The sequence below is a fragment of the Triticum aestivum genome, chromosome 6A, assembly GCF_018294505.1.
Source record: "Triticum aestivum cultivar Chinese Spring chromosome 6A, IWGSC CS RefSeq v2.1, whole genome shotgun sequence".
In the NCBI taxonomy this organism is placed as follows: Eukaryota; Viridiplantae; Streptophyta; class Magnoliopsida; order Poales; family Poaceae; genus Triticum; species Triticum aestivum.
The window spans coordinates 594,101,370-594,115,319 of record NC_057809.1 but is presented as its reverse complement, the minus strand read 5'-3'; positions in this window follow the sequence as shown (position 1 = coordinate 594,115,319).

The window sequence follows — 13,950 nt, the reverse complement described above, 5'->3', positions numbered from 1 at the left end:
CGTCGGCATAGCCCTGCCACCAGGAGCACCACGGGATGCCACGTGGCAAAGGTATGCCGACGGCTTTGCCTCTACCACGTGTCGTTGCACGATTCGTCAGCGCTTTTGACGGCACCGTCCGTTGCGGTCAGACGGAAAACACTGCCGACGGCTAAACTATGCCGACGGCTGACGCCAGGCCGTCGGCATAGGGCCCTATGCCGACGGCTATACTATGCCGACGGTCTGACAAGACTACGCTGACGATATCTACGCCGACGGGTCTATGCCGACGGCACAGCCTCTATGCCGATGGCCCGTGGCCGTACGCATAGACCGCGAGTCCGATAGGGACACGGACAACAATTGGAGCTTGGAGTGGCGGTCCATCCTGCACAACGGCGTCGGCGTCCGGCCGCGATCTCTCTCCCCCAAAAGGCGGCGTGGCGGAGCATGCCCCGTAGCCAGGCAATGAACCACAACGCGTCGGCCGGCTCGCGTGCATGGCAGCGGCGTCCTCCGATGGCTACTGTGCAAAAATCCTAGACGCACGGTGTGTTTATGGGCCTTTCACGGATTGTCCTTCTAAACTAATCTTCTCCCTCCTATTATCTACAAAGTGTCATGCTTAACAATTTGAAGTTCACACTAATGATTTCAAGCCAACTTCTTGAAATTTTCATTAATTTTTGCAAAGTTCATTACAACATCAATCATGATGGTCCTTAATTTATCATTCGTAAATTAATTATTTCTGGTTTACCCATATAAGTAACCGGTGGCTAAAGAATTTGATGCACTCACCCTTAATGGCCACAACTACGCAATGTGGGTCATGGACATCAAGATCCGTCTTGTCCCGTGGGATAGCATGAGCAATCCCAAGATGTCAAGGATCCCAAGGGAAAAGGTTTGAATCCAACTTCAACCTTCACCCACACATTGCAAATAGAACTAGTTGTTCGCATGATGTTCCACTCGGACCGAGCAACACCATGACTTTCCATCAGCCAGAGGACCTTGCTCACATGGAGAACATGTTGGTTGAGTATACCTAAATCGATATGCTTGAAGACTTCGGTTAGTCTCTCAATCTCCTTAGTGATCTATTTGTATATGTCCACTTGTGATGTTGTAATAAGAACATAAGTATTTTTGTCATCATATATTGTATATCACAATATATTGTATCAACACTTTGGTACAATACATTTGTATGTATTCTATATATCTGACAGTGATTTTCATATTGAGAATCTTCAAGTCTATATATAGATGTCTATGGGAGTCAATCTGATGAAAGATAATATGTGCCTTGTGGACATATGCACCACAAACTCTATACTCAGAGAAGTTAAATGTTTCCATTCTCGTCGAGAGAAAATGAGATATTTTAAAATTGCTAAGCGCGATAATGTAATTATTGGCTCAACGTGTATCATATTTACTATCCTTATGTGTAATCGAGCAGAATCAGGGATGCTTTATCGTCTCTGGGTCAACTCGTATCCTACTAAACTATGTATATATCTATCAAAATAGTTTCCATATCGAAACTTATGATGGCAACAAAGAGGAATATATTCTCTTTACGATGTGCAACGAATATGACAAAGACATTATCTATGTATCACCATAATTGCACTACACATACTACAAAATCCGTAGCACATGTTGCGTACAAGATAGTTTTCCAGAATATCTTTTGCATGACAAACTTGGCATACTCGCCTTGGTCATCGGGACACTGGGTTGAAACAGAAACCATCAGCAATTCCATTATTTTATGACTATTATGATGCTAAATTCTAGCAATATTTGGATTTTATATGCACTATATGTGATGTAGGGAAGCTAATTTTAAGGCTCGCGCACCTTAAAGTCTACGGTGAACCACTCAAACTTCTTGAGCACATCAAGTCAAGGTAAGTGGCTCTTTCTAACCATTGACTGGACTATTCAGGTATTCCATGGTTCTAAAGGACACATCTATACGATGGTCTCAAGTGTGCTTTATCCACATGAAACCATTGGCTCATTATCCTGAACATCAATTACAACCAAAATTGAATGGACAACTTTGTAGAATTCTCCTTGTGTGCCTTCACTATGGCCCTAGGATTGAAGTTTAGCACTTTGTCCTATACGTCTAGACTCAACTGGTTTAGTAGAATCCTTTATCCAAAGAATTAAGCTCATTCCATGATCTTAACCTCATAATTGCAACTTACCAACTTTACGTTGGAGTCATGCAGTTTTACACGCTCATGACCAAACTGCATAATGTTATTCCCCTCTATCTTTGATACGTGAAAATCTACCAAGTATTTCCCATCTGCGGTAATTCGGTTGCATACCGATATCACCACCCTGACATACATCATTGGCCCCTCAACATATATTTGGGATCTATGTGAGGAATAACTGTATAACCGTTAATACCTCAAGCCCCTCACATGTGTAGTTATTCAAGGTCAGTATGTTGATTCAATGAGGAACATTTCCAGGCATTAGGGGGAGATTTCAAGTACCATACAGAATGCCAGGAAATTAGTGGAATGCTCAAACACATTTCTGCCTCAAGTCCACATACTCAAAGATCTGAACCATGCGTTCAGAAGATTTGCAACACATTGCAAATAACCTGCCAGATTCATTTACTGAAAAATAAAGGTGTCATATAATCCTACAATCCTGCAAAAATATAACCGAAAGAGTGGAGGTACGAACAAAACCACTCAACTCCATGTTCACAGCAACAGGGGAGAAGTATGGCAATAGTGTTGGGGAACATAGTAATTTCAAAAAAATTCCTACGCAGACGCAAGATCATGGTGATGCATAGCAACGAGAGGGGAGAGTGTGATCTACGTACCCTTGTAGACCGACAGCGGAAGCGTTAGCACAACGCGGTTGATGTAGTCGTACGTCTTCACGGCCCGATCGATCAAGCATCGAAACTGCGGCACCTCCGAGTTCTAGCACATTTTCAGCTCGATGACGATCCCCGGACTCCGATCCAGCAAAGTGTCGGGGAAGAGTTCCGTCAGCACGACGGTGTGGTGATGATCTTGATGTTCAACTGTCGCAGGGCTTCGCCTAATCACCACTATAATATTATCGAGGAGTATGGTGGAAGGGGGCACCACACACGGCTAAGAAAACGATCACGAGGATCAACTTGTGTGTCTATGGGGTGCCCCCTGCCCCCGTATATAAAGGAGTGGAGGAGGTGAGGGCCGGTCCTCTCTATGGCGTGCCCTAGGGGAGTCCTACTCCCACCGGGAGTAGGATTACCCTTTTCCTAGTCCAACTAGGAGTCCTTCCATGTAGTAGGAGTAGGAGACAAGGAAGGAGAAAAGGGAAGAGAAGGAAGGAGGGGGCGTCGCCCCTCTCCCTAGTCCAATTCGGACTAGTCAATGGGGGGGGGGGCGCGGCCTGCCTCTCCCTCTCCCCTAAAGCCCAATAAGGCCCATATACTTCTTCCCCCGTATTCCCGTAACTCCTCGGTACTCCAAAAAATACCCGAACCACTCGGAACCTTTCCGATGTTTGAATATAGTCGTCCAATATATCGATATTTACGTCTCGACCATTTCGAGACTCCTCGTCATGTCCCCGATCTCATCCGGGACTCCGAACTCCTTCGGTACATCAAAAATCATAAACTCATAATATAACTGTCATCGAAACCTTAAACGTGCGGACCCTACGGGTTTGAGAACAATGTAGACATGACCGAGACACGTCTCTGGTCAATAACCAATAGCGGAACCTGGATGCTCATATTGGCTCCTACATATTCTACGAAGATCTTTATCGGTCAGACCGCATAACAACATACATTGTTCCCTTTGTCATCGGTATGATACTTGCCTGAGATTCGATCGTCGGTATCTTAATACCTAGTTCAATCTCGTTACCGGCAAGTCTGTTTACTCGTTCCATAATACATCATCTCGCAACTAACTCATTAGTTGCAATGCTTGCAAGGCTTATGTGATGTGCATTACCGAGAGGGCCCAGAGATACCTCTCCGACAATCGGAGTGACAAATCCTAATCTCGAAATATGCCAACCCAACATGTACCTTTGGAGACACCTGTAGAGCTCCTTTATAATCACCCAGTTACGTTGTGACGTTTGGTAGCACACAAAGTGTTCCTCCGGTAAACGGGAGTTGCATAATCTCATAGTCATAGGAACATGTATAAGTCATGAAGAAAGCAATAGCAACATACTAAACAATCGAGCGCTAAGCTAATGGAATGAGTCAAGTCAATCACATCATTCTCCTAATAATGTGATCCCGTTAATCAAATGACAACACATGTCTATGGTTAGGAAACATAACCATCTTTGATTAATGAGCTAGTCAAGTAGAGGCATACTAGTGACGTTTAGTTTGTTTATGTATTCACACAAGTATTATGTTTCCGGATAATACAATTCTAGCATGAATAATAAACATTTATCATGATATAAGGAAATAAAATAATAACTTTATTATTGCCTCTAGGGCATATTTCCTTCAGTCTCCCACTTGCACTAGAGTCAATAATCTAGATTACATAGTAATGATTCTAACACCCATGGAGCTTTGGTGCTGATCATGTTTTGCTCATGGAAGAGGCTTAGTCAATGGGTCTGCTACATTCAGATTCGTATGTATCTTGCAAATCTCTATGTCTCCCACCTGGACTAGATCCCGGATGGAATTGAAGCGTCTCTTGATGTGCTTGGTTCTCTTGTGAAATCTGGATTCCTTTGCCAAGGCAATTGCACCAGTATTGTCACAAAAGATTTTCATTGGACCCGATGCACTAGGTATGACACCTAGATCGGATATGAACTCCTTCATCCAGACTCCTTCGTTTGCTGCTTCCGAAGCAGCTATGTACTCCGCTTCACATGTAGATCCCGCCACAACGCTTTGTTTAGAACTGCACCAACTGACAGCTCCACCGTTTAATGTAAACACGTATCCGGTTTGCGATTTAGAATCGTTCGGATCAATGTCAAAGCTTGCATCAACGTAACCATTTACGATGAGCTCTTTGTCACCTCCATATATGAGAAACATATCCTTAGTCCTTTTCAGGTATTTCAGGATATTCTTGACCGTTGTCCAGTGATCCACTCATGGATTACTTTGGTACCTCCCTGCTAGACTTATAGCAAGACACACATCAGGTCTGGTACACAGCATTGCATACATGATAGAGCCTATGGCTGAAGCATAGGGAACATCTTTAATTTTCTCTCTATCTTCTACATTGGTCGGGCATTGCGTCTTACTCAATTTCACACCTTGTAACACACGCAAGAATCCTTTCTTTGCTTGATCCATTTTGAATTTCTTCAAAACTTTGTCAAGGTATGTGCTTTGTGAAAGTCCAATTAAGCGTCTTGATCTATCTCTATAGATCTTAATGCCCAATATGTAAGCAGCTTCACCGAGGTCTTTCATTGAAAAACTCTTATTCAAGTATCCCTTTATGCTATCCAGAAATTCTATATCATTTCCGATTAGTAATATGTCATCTACATATAATATCAGAAATGCTACAGAGCTCCCACTCACTTTCTTGTAAATACAGGCTTCTCCAAAAGTCTGTACAAAACCAAATGCTTTGATCACACTATCAAAGTGTTTATTCCAACTCCGAGAGGCTTGCACCAGTCCATAAATGGATCGCTGGAGCTTACACAGATTGTTAGCTCCCTTTGGATCGACAAAACCTTCCGGTTGCATCATATACAACTCTTCTTCCAGAAATCCATTCAGGAATGCAGTTTTGACATCCATCTGCCAAATTTCATAATCATAAAATGCGGCAATTGCTAACATGATTCGGACAAACTTAAGCATCGCTACGGGTGAGAAGGTCTCATCGTAGTCAATCCCTTGAACTTGTCGAAAACCTTTTGCGACAAGTCGAGCTTTGTAGATAGTAACATTACCGTCAGCGTCAGTCTTCTTCTTGAAGATCCATTTAATCTCAATTGCTTGCCGATCTTTGGGCAAGTCAACCAAAGTCCACACTTTGTTCTCATACATGGATCCCATCTCAGATTTCATGGCTTCAAGCCATTTTGCGGAATCTGGGCTCACCATCGCTTCTTCATAGTTCGTAGGTTCATCATGATCTAGTAGCATGACTTCCAGAACAGGATTACCGTACCACTCTGGTGCGGATCTTACTCTGGTTGATCTACGAGGTTCAGTAGTATCTTGTTCTGAAGTTTCATGATCATTATCATTAGCTTCCTCACTAATTGGTGTAGGTGTCACAGAAACCAATTTCTGTGATGTACTACTTTCTAATAAGGGAGCAGGTACAGTTACCTCATCAAGTTCTACTTTCCTCCCACTCACTTCTATCGAGAGAAACTCCTTCTCTAGAAAGTTTACGAATTTAGCAGCAAAAGTCTTGCCTTCGGATCTGTGATAGAAGGTGTATCCAATAGTTTCCTTTGGATATCCTATGAAGACACATTTCTCCGATTTGGGTTCGAGCTTATCAGGTTGAAGTTTTTTCACATAAGCATCGCAGCCCCAAACTTTCAGAAACGACAACTTTGGTTTCTTGCCAAACCATAGTTCATAAGGCGTCGTCTCAACGGATTTTGATGGTGCCCTATTTAACGTGAATGCAGCCGTCTCTAGAGCATAACCCCAAAACGATAGCGGTAAATCTGTAAGAGACATCATAGATCGCACCATATCTAGTAAAGTAGGATTACGACGTTCGGACACACCATTATGCTGTGGTGTTCTGGGTGGCGTGAGTTGCGAAACTATTCCGCATTGTTTCAAATGTACACGAAACTCGTAACTCAAATATTCTCCTCCATGATCAGATAGTAGGAATTTTATTTTCTTGTTACGATGATTTTCAACTTCACTCTGAAATTCTTTGAACTTTTCAAATGTTTCAGACTTATGTTTCACTAAGTAGATATACCCATATCTGCTTAAGTCATCTGTGAAGGTGAGAAAATAACGATATCCGCCACGAGCCTCAACATTCATCAGACCACATACATCTGTATGTATGATTTCCAACAAATCTGTTGCTCTCTCCATAGTACCGGAGAACGGTGTTTTTGTCATCTTACCCATAAGGCACGGTTCGCAAGTACCAAGTGATTCATAATCAAGTGGTTCCAAAAGTCCATCAGTATGGAGTTTCTTCATGCGCTTTATACCGATATGACCTAAACGGCAGTGCCACAAATAAGTTGCACTATCATTATCAACTCTGTATCTTTTGGCTTCAACATTATGAATATGTGTGTCACTACTATCGAGATTTAATAAGAATAGACCATTCTTCATGGGTTCATGACCATAAAAGATTTTACCCATATAAATAGAACAACCATTATTATCTGATTTAAATGAATAACCGTTTTGCATCAAACAAGATCTAGATATAATGTTCATGCTCAACGCTGGCACCAAATAACAATTATTTAGGTCTAATACTAATCCCGAAGGTAGATGTAGAAGTAGCGTGCCGACCGCGATCACATCGACTTTGGAACCATTTCCCACGCGCATCGTCACCTCGTCCTTAGCCAATCTTCGCTTAATCCGTAGTCCCTGTTTCGAGTTGCAAATGTTAGCAACAGAACCAGTATCAAATACCCAGGTGCTACTGCGAGCATTAGTAAGGTACACATCAATAACATGTATATCGCATATACCTTTGTTCACCTTGCCATCCTTCTTATCTGCCAAATACTTGGGGCAGTTCCGCTTCCAATGACTAGTCTGCTTGCAGTAGAAGCACTCAGTTTCAGGCTTAGGTCCAGATTTGGGTTTCTTCTCTTGAGCAGCAACTTGCTTGTTGTTCTTTTTGAAGTTCCCTTTCTTCTTCCCTTTGCCCTTTTTCTTGAAACTAGTGGTCTTGTTGACCATCAACACTTGATGCTCCTTCTTGATTTCTACCTCCGCAGCTTTCAGCATTGCGAAGAACTTGGGAATAGTCTTATTCATCCCTTGCATATTATAGTTCATCATGAAGCTCTTGTAGCTAGGTGGCAGTGATTGGAGAATTCTGTCAATGACGCAATCATCTGGAAGATTAACTCCCAATTGAATCAAGTGATTATTATACCCAGACATTTTGAGTATATGCTCACTGACAGAACTGTTGTCCTCCATCTTGCAGCTATAGAACTTATTGGAGACTTCATATCTCTCAATCCGGGCATTTGCTTGAAATATTAACTTCAACTCCTGGAACATCTCATATGCTCCATGACGTTCAAAACGTCGTTGAAGTCCCGATTCTAAGCCATAAAGCATGGCACACTGAACTATCGAGTAGTCATCAGCTTTGCTCTGCCAGACGTTCATAACATCTGGTGTTGCTCCAGCAGTAGGCCTGGCACCCAGCGGTGCTTCCAGGACGTAATTCTTCTGTGCAGCAATGAGGATAATCCTCAAGTTACGGACCCAGTCCGTGTAATTGCTACCATCATCTTTCAACTTTGCTTTCTCAAGGAACGCATTAGAATTCAACGGAACAACAGCACGGGCCATCTATCTACAATCAAACATAAACAAGCAAGATACTATCAGGTACTAAGTTCATGATAAATTTAAGTTCAATTAAACATATTACTAAAGAACTCCCACTTAGATAGACATCCCTCTAATCCTCTAAGTGATCACGTGATTCAAATCAACTAAACCATGTCCGATCATCACGTGAGATGGAGTAGTTTCATTGGTGAACATTACTATGTTGATCATATCTACTATATGATTCACGCTCGACCTTTCGGTCTCCGTGTTCCGAGGCCATATCTGTATATGCTTGGCTCGTCAAGTATAACCTGAGTATTCTGCGTGTGCAACTGTTTTGCACCCGTTGTATTTGAACGTAGAGCCTATCACACCGGATCATCACGTGGTGTCTCAGCACGAAGAACTTTCACAACGGTGCATACTCAGGGAGAACACTTCTTGATAATTAGTGAGAGATCATCTTAAAATGCTACCGTCAATCAAAGCAAGATAAGATGCATAAAAGATAAACATCACATGCAATCAACATAAGTGATATGATATGGCCATCATCATCTTGTGCTTGTGATCTCCATCTTAGAAGCACCGTCATGATCACCATCATCACCGGCGTGACACCTTGATCACCATCGTAGCATCGTTGTCATCTCGCCAATCTTATGCTTCCACGACTATCGCTACCGCTTAGTGATAAACTAAATCATTACAGCGCAGTTGCATTGCATACAATAAAGCGACAACTATATGGCTCCTGCCAGTTGCCGATAACTCGGTTACAAAACATGATCATCTCATACAATAAAATTTAGCATCATGTCTTGACCATATCACATCACAACATGCCCTGCAAAAACAAGTTAGACGTCCTCTACTTTCTTGTTGCAAGTTTTACGTGGCTGCTACGGGCTTAAGCAAGAACCAATCTTACCTACGCATCAAAACCACAACAATAGTTTGTCAAGTTGGTGTTGTTTTAACCTTCGCAAGGACCGGGCGTAGCCACACTCGGTTCAACTAAAGTTGGAGAAACTGACACCCGCCAGCCACCTGTGTGCAAAGCACGTCGGTAGAACCAGTCTCGCGTAAGCGTACGCGTAATGTCGGTCCGGGCCGCTTCATCCAACAATACCGCCGAACCAAAGTATGACATGCTGGTAAGCAGTATGACTTATATCGCCCACAACTCACTTGTGTTCTACTCGTGCGCAACATCAACGCATAAAACCTAGGCTCGGATGCCACTATTAGGGAACGTAGTAATTTCAAAAAAATTCCTACGCACACGCAAGATCATGGTGATGCATAGCAACGAGAGGGGAGAGTGTGATCTACGTACCCTTGTAGACCGACAGCGGAAGCGTTAGCACAACGTGGTTGATGTAGTCGTACGTCTTCATGGCCCGACCGATCAAGCACCGAAACTACGGCACCTCAGAGTTCTAGCACACGTTCAGCTCGATGACAATCCCCGGACTCCGATCCAGCAAAGTGTCTGGGAAGAGTTCTGTCAGCACGACGGCGTGGTGATGATCTTGATGTTCAACTGTCGCAGGGCTTCGCCTAAGCACCACTACAATATTATCGAGGAGTATGGTGGAAGGGGGCACCACACACGGCTAAGAAAACGATCACGAGGATCAACTTGTGTGTCTATGGGGATGCCCCCTGCCCCGTATATAAAGGAGTGGAGGAGGTGAGGGCCGGCCCTCTCTATGGCGCGCCCTAGGGGAGTCCTACTCCCACCGAGAGTAGGATTCCCCTTTTCCTAGTCCAACTAGGAGTCCTTCCATGTAGTAGGAGTAGGAGACAAGGAAGGAGAAAAGGGAAGAGAAGGAAGGAGGGGGCGCCGCCCCTCCCCCTAGTCCAATTCGTACTAGTCAATGGGGGGCGCACGACCTGCCTCTCCCTCTCCCCTAAAGCCCAATAAGGCCCATACACTTCTTCCCCCGTATTCCCATAACTCCCCGGTACTCCAAAAAATACCCGAACCACTCGGAACCTTTCCGATGTCCGAATATAGTCGTCCAATATATAGATCTTTACGTCTCGGCCATTTCGAGACTCCTCGTCATGTCCCCGATCTCATCCGGGACTCCAAACTCCTTCGGTACATCAAAACTCATAAACTCATAATATAATTGTCATCGAAACCTTAAGCGTGCGGACCCTACGGGTTCGAGAACAATGTAGACATGACCGAGACACGTCTCTGGTCAATAACCAATAGCGGAACCTGGATGCTCATATTGGCTCCTACATATTCTACGAAGATCTTTATCGGTCAGACCGCATAACAACATACGTTGTTCCCTTTGTCATCGGTATTTTACTTGCCCAAGATTCGATCGTCGATATCTTAATACCTAGTTCAATCTCGTTACCGGCAAGTCTCTTTACTCGTTCCATAATACATCATCTCGCAACTAACTCATTAGTTGCAATGCTTGCAAGGCTTATCTGATGTGCATTACCGAGAGGGCCCGGAGATACCTCTCCGACAATCGGAGTGACAAATCCTAATCTCGAAATACGCCAACCCAACATGTACCTTTGGAGACACCTGTAGAGCTCCTTTATAATCACCCAGTTACGTTGTGACGTTTGGTAGCACACAAAGTGTTCCTCCGGTAAACGGGAGTTGCATAATCTCATAGTCATAGGAACATGTATAAGTCATGAAGAAAGCAATAGCAACATACTAAACGATCGAGCGCTAAGCTAATGGAATGAGTCAAGTCAATCACATCATTCTCCTAATAATGTGATCCCGTTAATCAAATGACAACACATGTCTATGGTTAGGAAACATAACCATCTTTGATTAATGAGCTAGTCAAGTAGAGGCATACTAGTGACGTTTAGTTTGTTTATGTATTCACACAAGTATTATGTTTCCGGATAATACAATTCTAGCATGAATAATAAAAATTTATCATGATATAAGGAAATAAAATAATAACTTTATTATTGCCTCTAGGGCATATTTCCTTCAAATAGTACATTAGGATTCGGCTTCTCGCAAGCAAGGATATCGCGGCCTCTAAATCACTAAATGCAAGTCAACTTCACGTTGGCAGACACCTAATGGGTAGTATACACCCAGTGGACGGGCAACCTCCACCAACCCAAGTCATAGTGCACACAAATGACCGGGACATCGGGATACCCGACTCAACCGCATTGGAAATCGCGAACAGTCACCATGGGTAACGATATTTCCATCATCTCTATATTGATATATAGATTCTGGAGAAACATATAACTGGAAGTCTACAATTGTCAACACACATTTCTTGACTAGATTGAAAAACCTTTCACATGACTCAGGTCCAAAGACCATGGTCATGGCAAAGTGTGCACAACACTCAGACTGAACTCAAGCAAAGGGTATAATCTAGGTAGAAATAATCTCACTCAATAAAAGGAAAGGTGCTCACATAAGCAATACCTACACCATTTTTCTTCTGAAAACATAATTGAGAACAACGAGGTGGTGAAACATAGAGCAAGTATTGTAGCACAAGGGTTCACGCAGATACCCAACTCTTCTCCAGAGGTGAAATCTCATTCCGATAACTGATATCATTGGCAGTACAAAATCATTTATCTATGCAGTTGACAGATGTAGTGATAACATATCCATGTTGATCACTAGATTTAGACATAGAATGGAATATCACTTCTGAATCCAAATGCAAAACGCAACATACACTGTGTAAAAATCAATAAGTCACCATACGACTTATTGTTGTCGGTACATTTTTGTACAACCAACATAGTGAGTTCCTTATACACAAGGATTACTCCCACAATGATGATTATCCATGCATGTCTGTCATACACAGGGATTACTCCCGCAATGACGAAGCACATGATCATATTAATGGCGGGTTTTGAGATGAAGGATGGGGTAAAACCTCAAGCACCTTCACTCATACATTATGGTACACTATGTTGTCTATATCCAAAATATATTGGAGAAATTCATTGTGGACAAATCTTATACATCCATAACTCACATGGCTTAATTCTCTAGACGTAGAGAAAGATCCATTAAAACCATGAGTTGATGGGAATGAGATATTGGGACACAAAGTTCCATATCCTTGTGCCATTGGACCCACCAAACACAATTGGTTGGGAGTCAAGAATATCTTTCGATATCTCCAAGGCATCAAACATTTTGTCCGAGTCTTTCAGTTTCAGAGAAATCTAGACACCAATATCATTGGATCCATGGATCAGATCCCTACTATGCTAGATCATAGACAAGCTTTGTGTTTTAGCTAGGTGTGGTAGCCATCCCATGAAGGTCTTCGAAATAGACCTCGTGGCTACATCCACCAACCATTATCTCAAAGATAATGTTGCTTGTGTTGTCTGGATGCAAACATGTTACATAGTAAGCAATATCACTATATTGCTCATCTTGCAAATCAAATCACGTGACAATCTCATTGATTTTTTTAAGTCTCTACCAACTTGAACATTTCTGAAACATGTTCATGGAATTGGTATTCGACGACTTCAGGATTTGCAAGTATCAGGGGGAGTATCTTCCTGAATTACTCCTATTCAAAGCATCATATTATACTCTTTTTTCCTTTGTGAGTTTACTTTTACAGGTTCTCATCAATGTTTTTAATGAGGTAATATCAACATGAGATCATATGTCATACTTTCTATTTTCCTCACCGGGTTTTTTAGAAAAGTATACACGGCATATTTATTGTCCTCTAAACTCTATGTATTTTCTCATATCGAGTTAAAAGAGACAATTATTATGATATGTCATATCATTTTCTCCTTATATTTTTCCCACTGGGTTTCAAAGGAGTTTTCAATGAGCAGATCACACTCTTTTCTCTTATGAGCTTTCCCTCAAAGTTTCTCATAAAAGGTTTTAACGAGGCGACATATGCAATACTTTCTATTCTTCCCCACTGGGTTTTTAAAGGAAAGTATACAAAGCATATTTATTGTTCTCCAAACTCACCAATGATTTTTTTTCCTTTCTCAAAGGTTTTCCCATATGAGTTACCAATGAGACAATAATTATTATATGTTGCACCTTTTCTCCTTATTATTTTCCCATTGCGTTTAAAGGAGTTTGAGCAACATATCTGCTCTATTCTCCTCATATTTTTCCCATAGGGTTTTTGGGGGAGACTCTCAAGATTATATGGAAGATTTCTCAAGATGGAAGATCTATGTACAAGAAGTTTTCAATGATGAAACATTCAAGGAGCGGTGTTGTACAAGGGGGAGTGTTAGGAATTAATTAGTATATTAATTAGCACATGCTAATTAATGAATAGTCATTGGCAAAGGGGTGTGTCCAACCCCGAATAGTCATGTCCATTCTCTCTTTCTATTGCCAATAGACACATGTTCTGGAGGGATGCCTCCGAATAGACACCTCTTCTTCC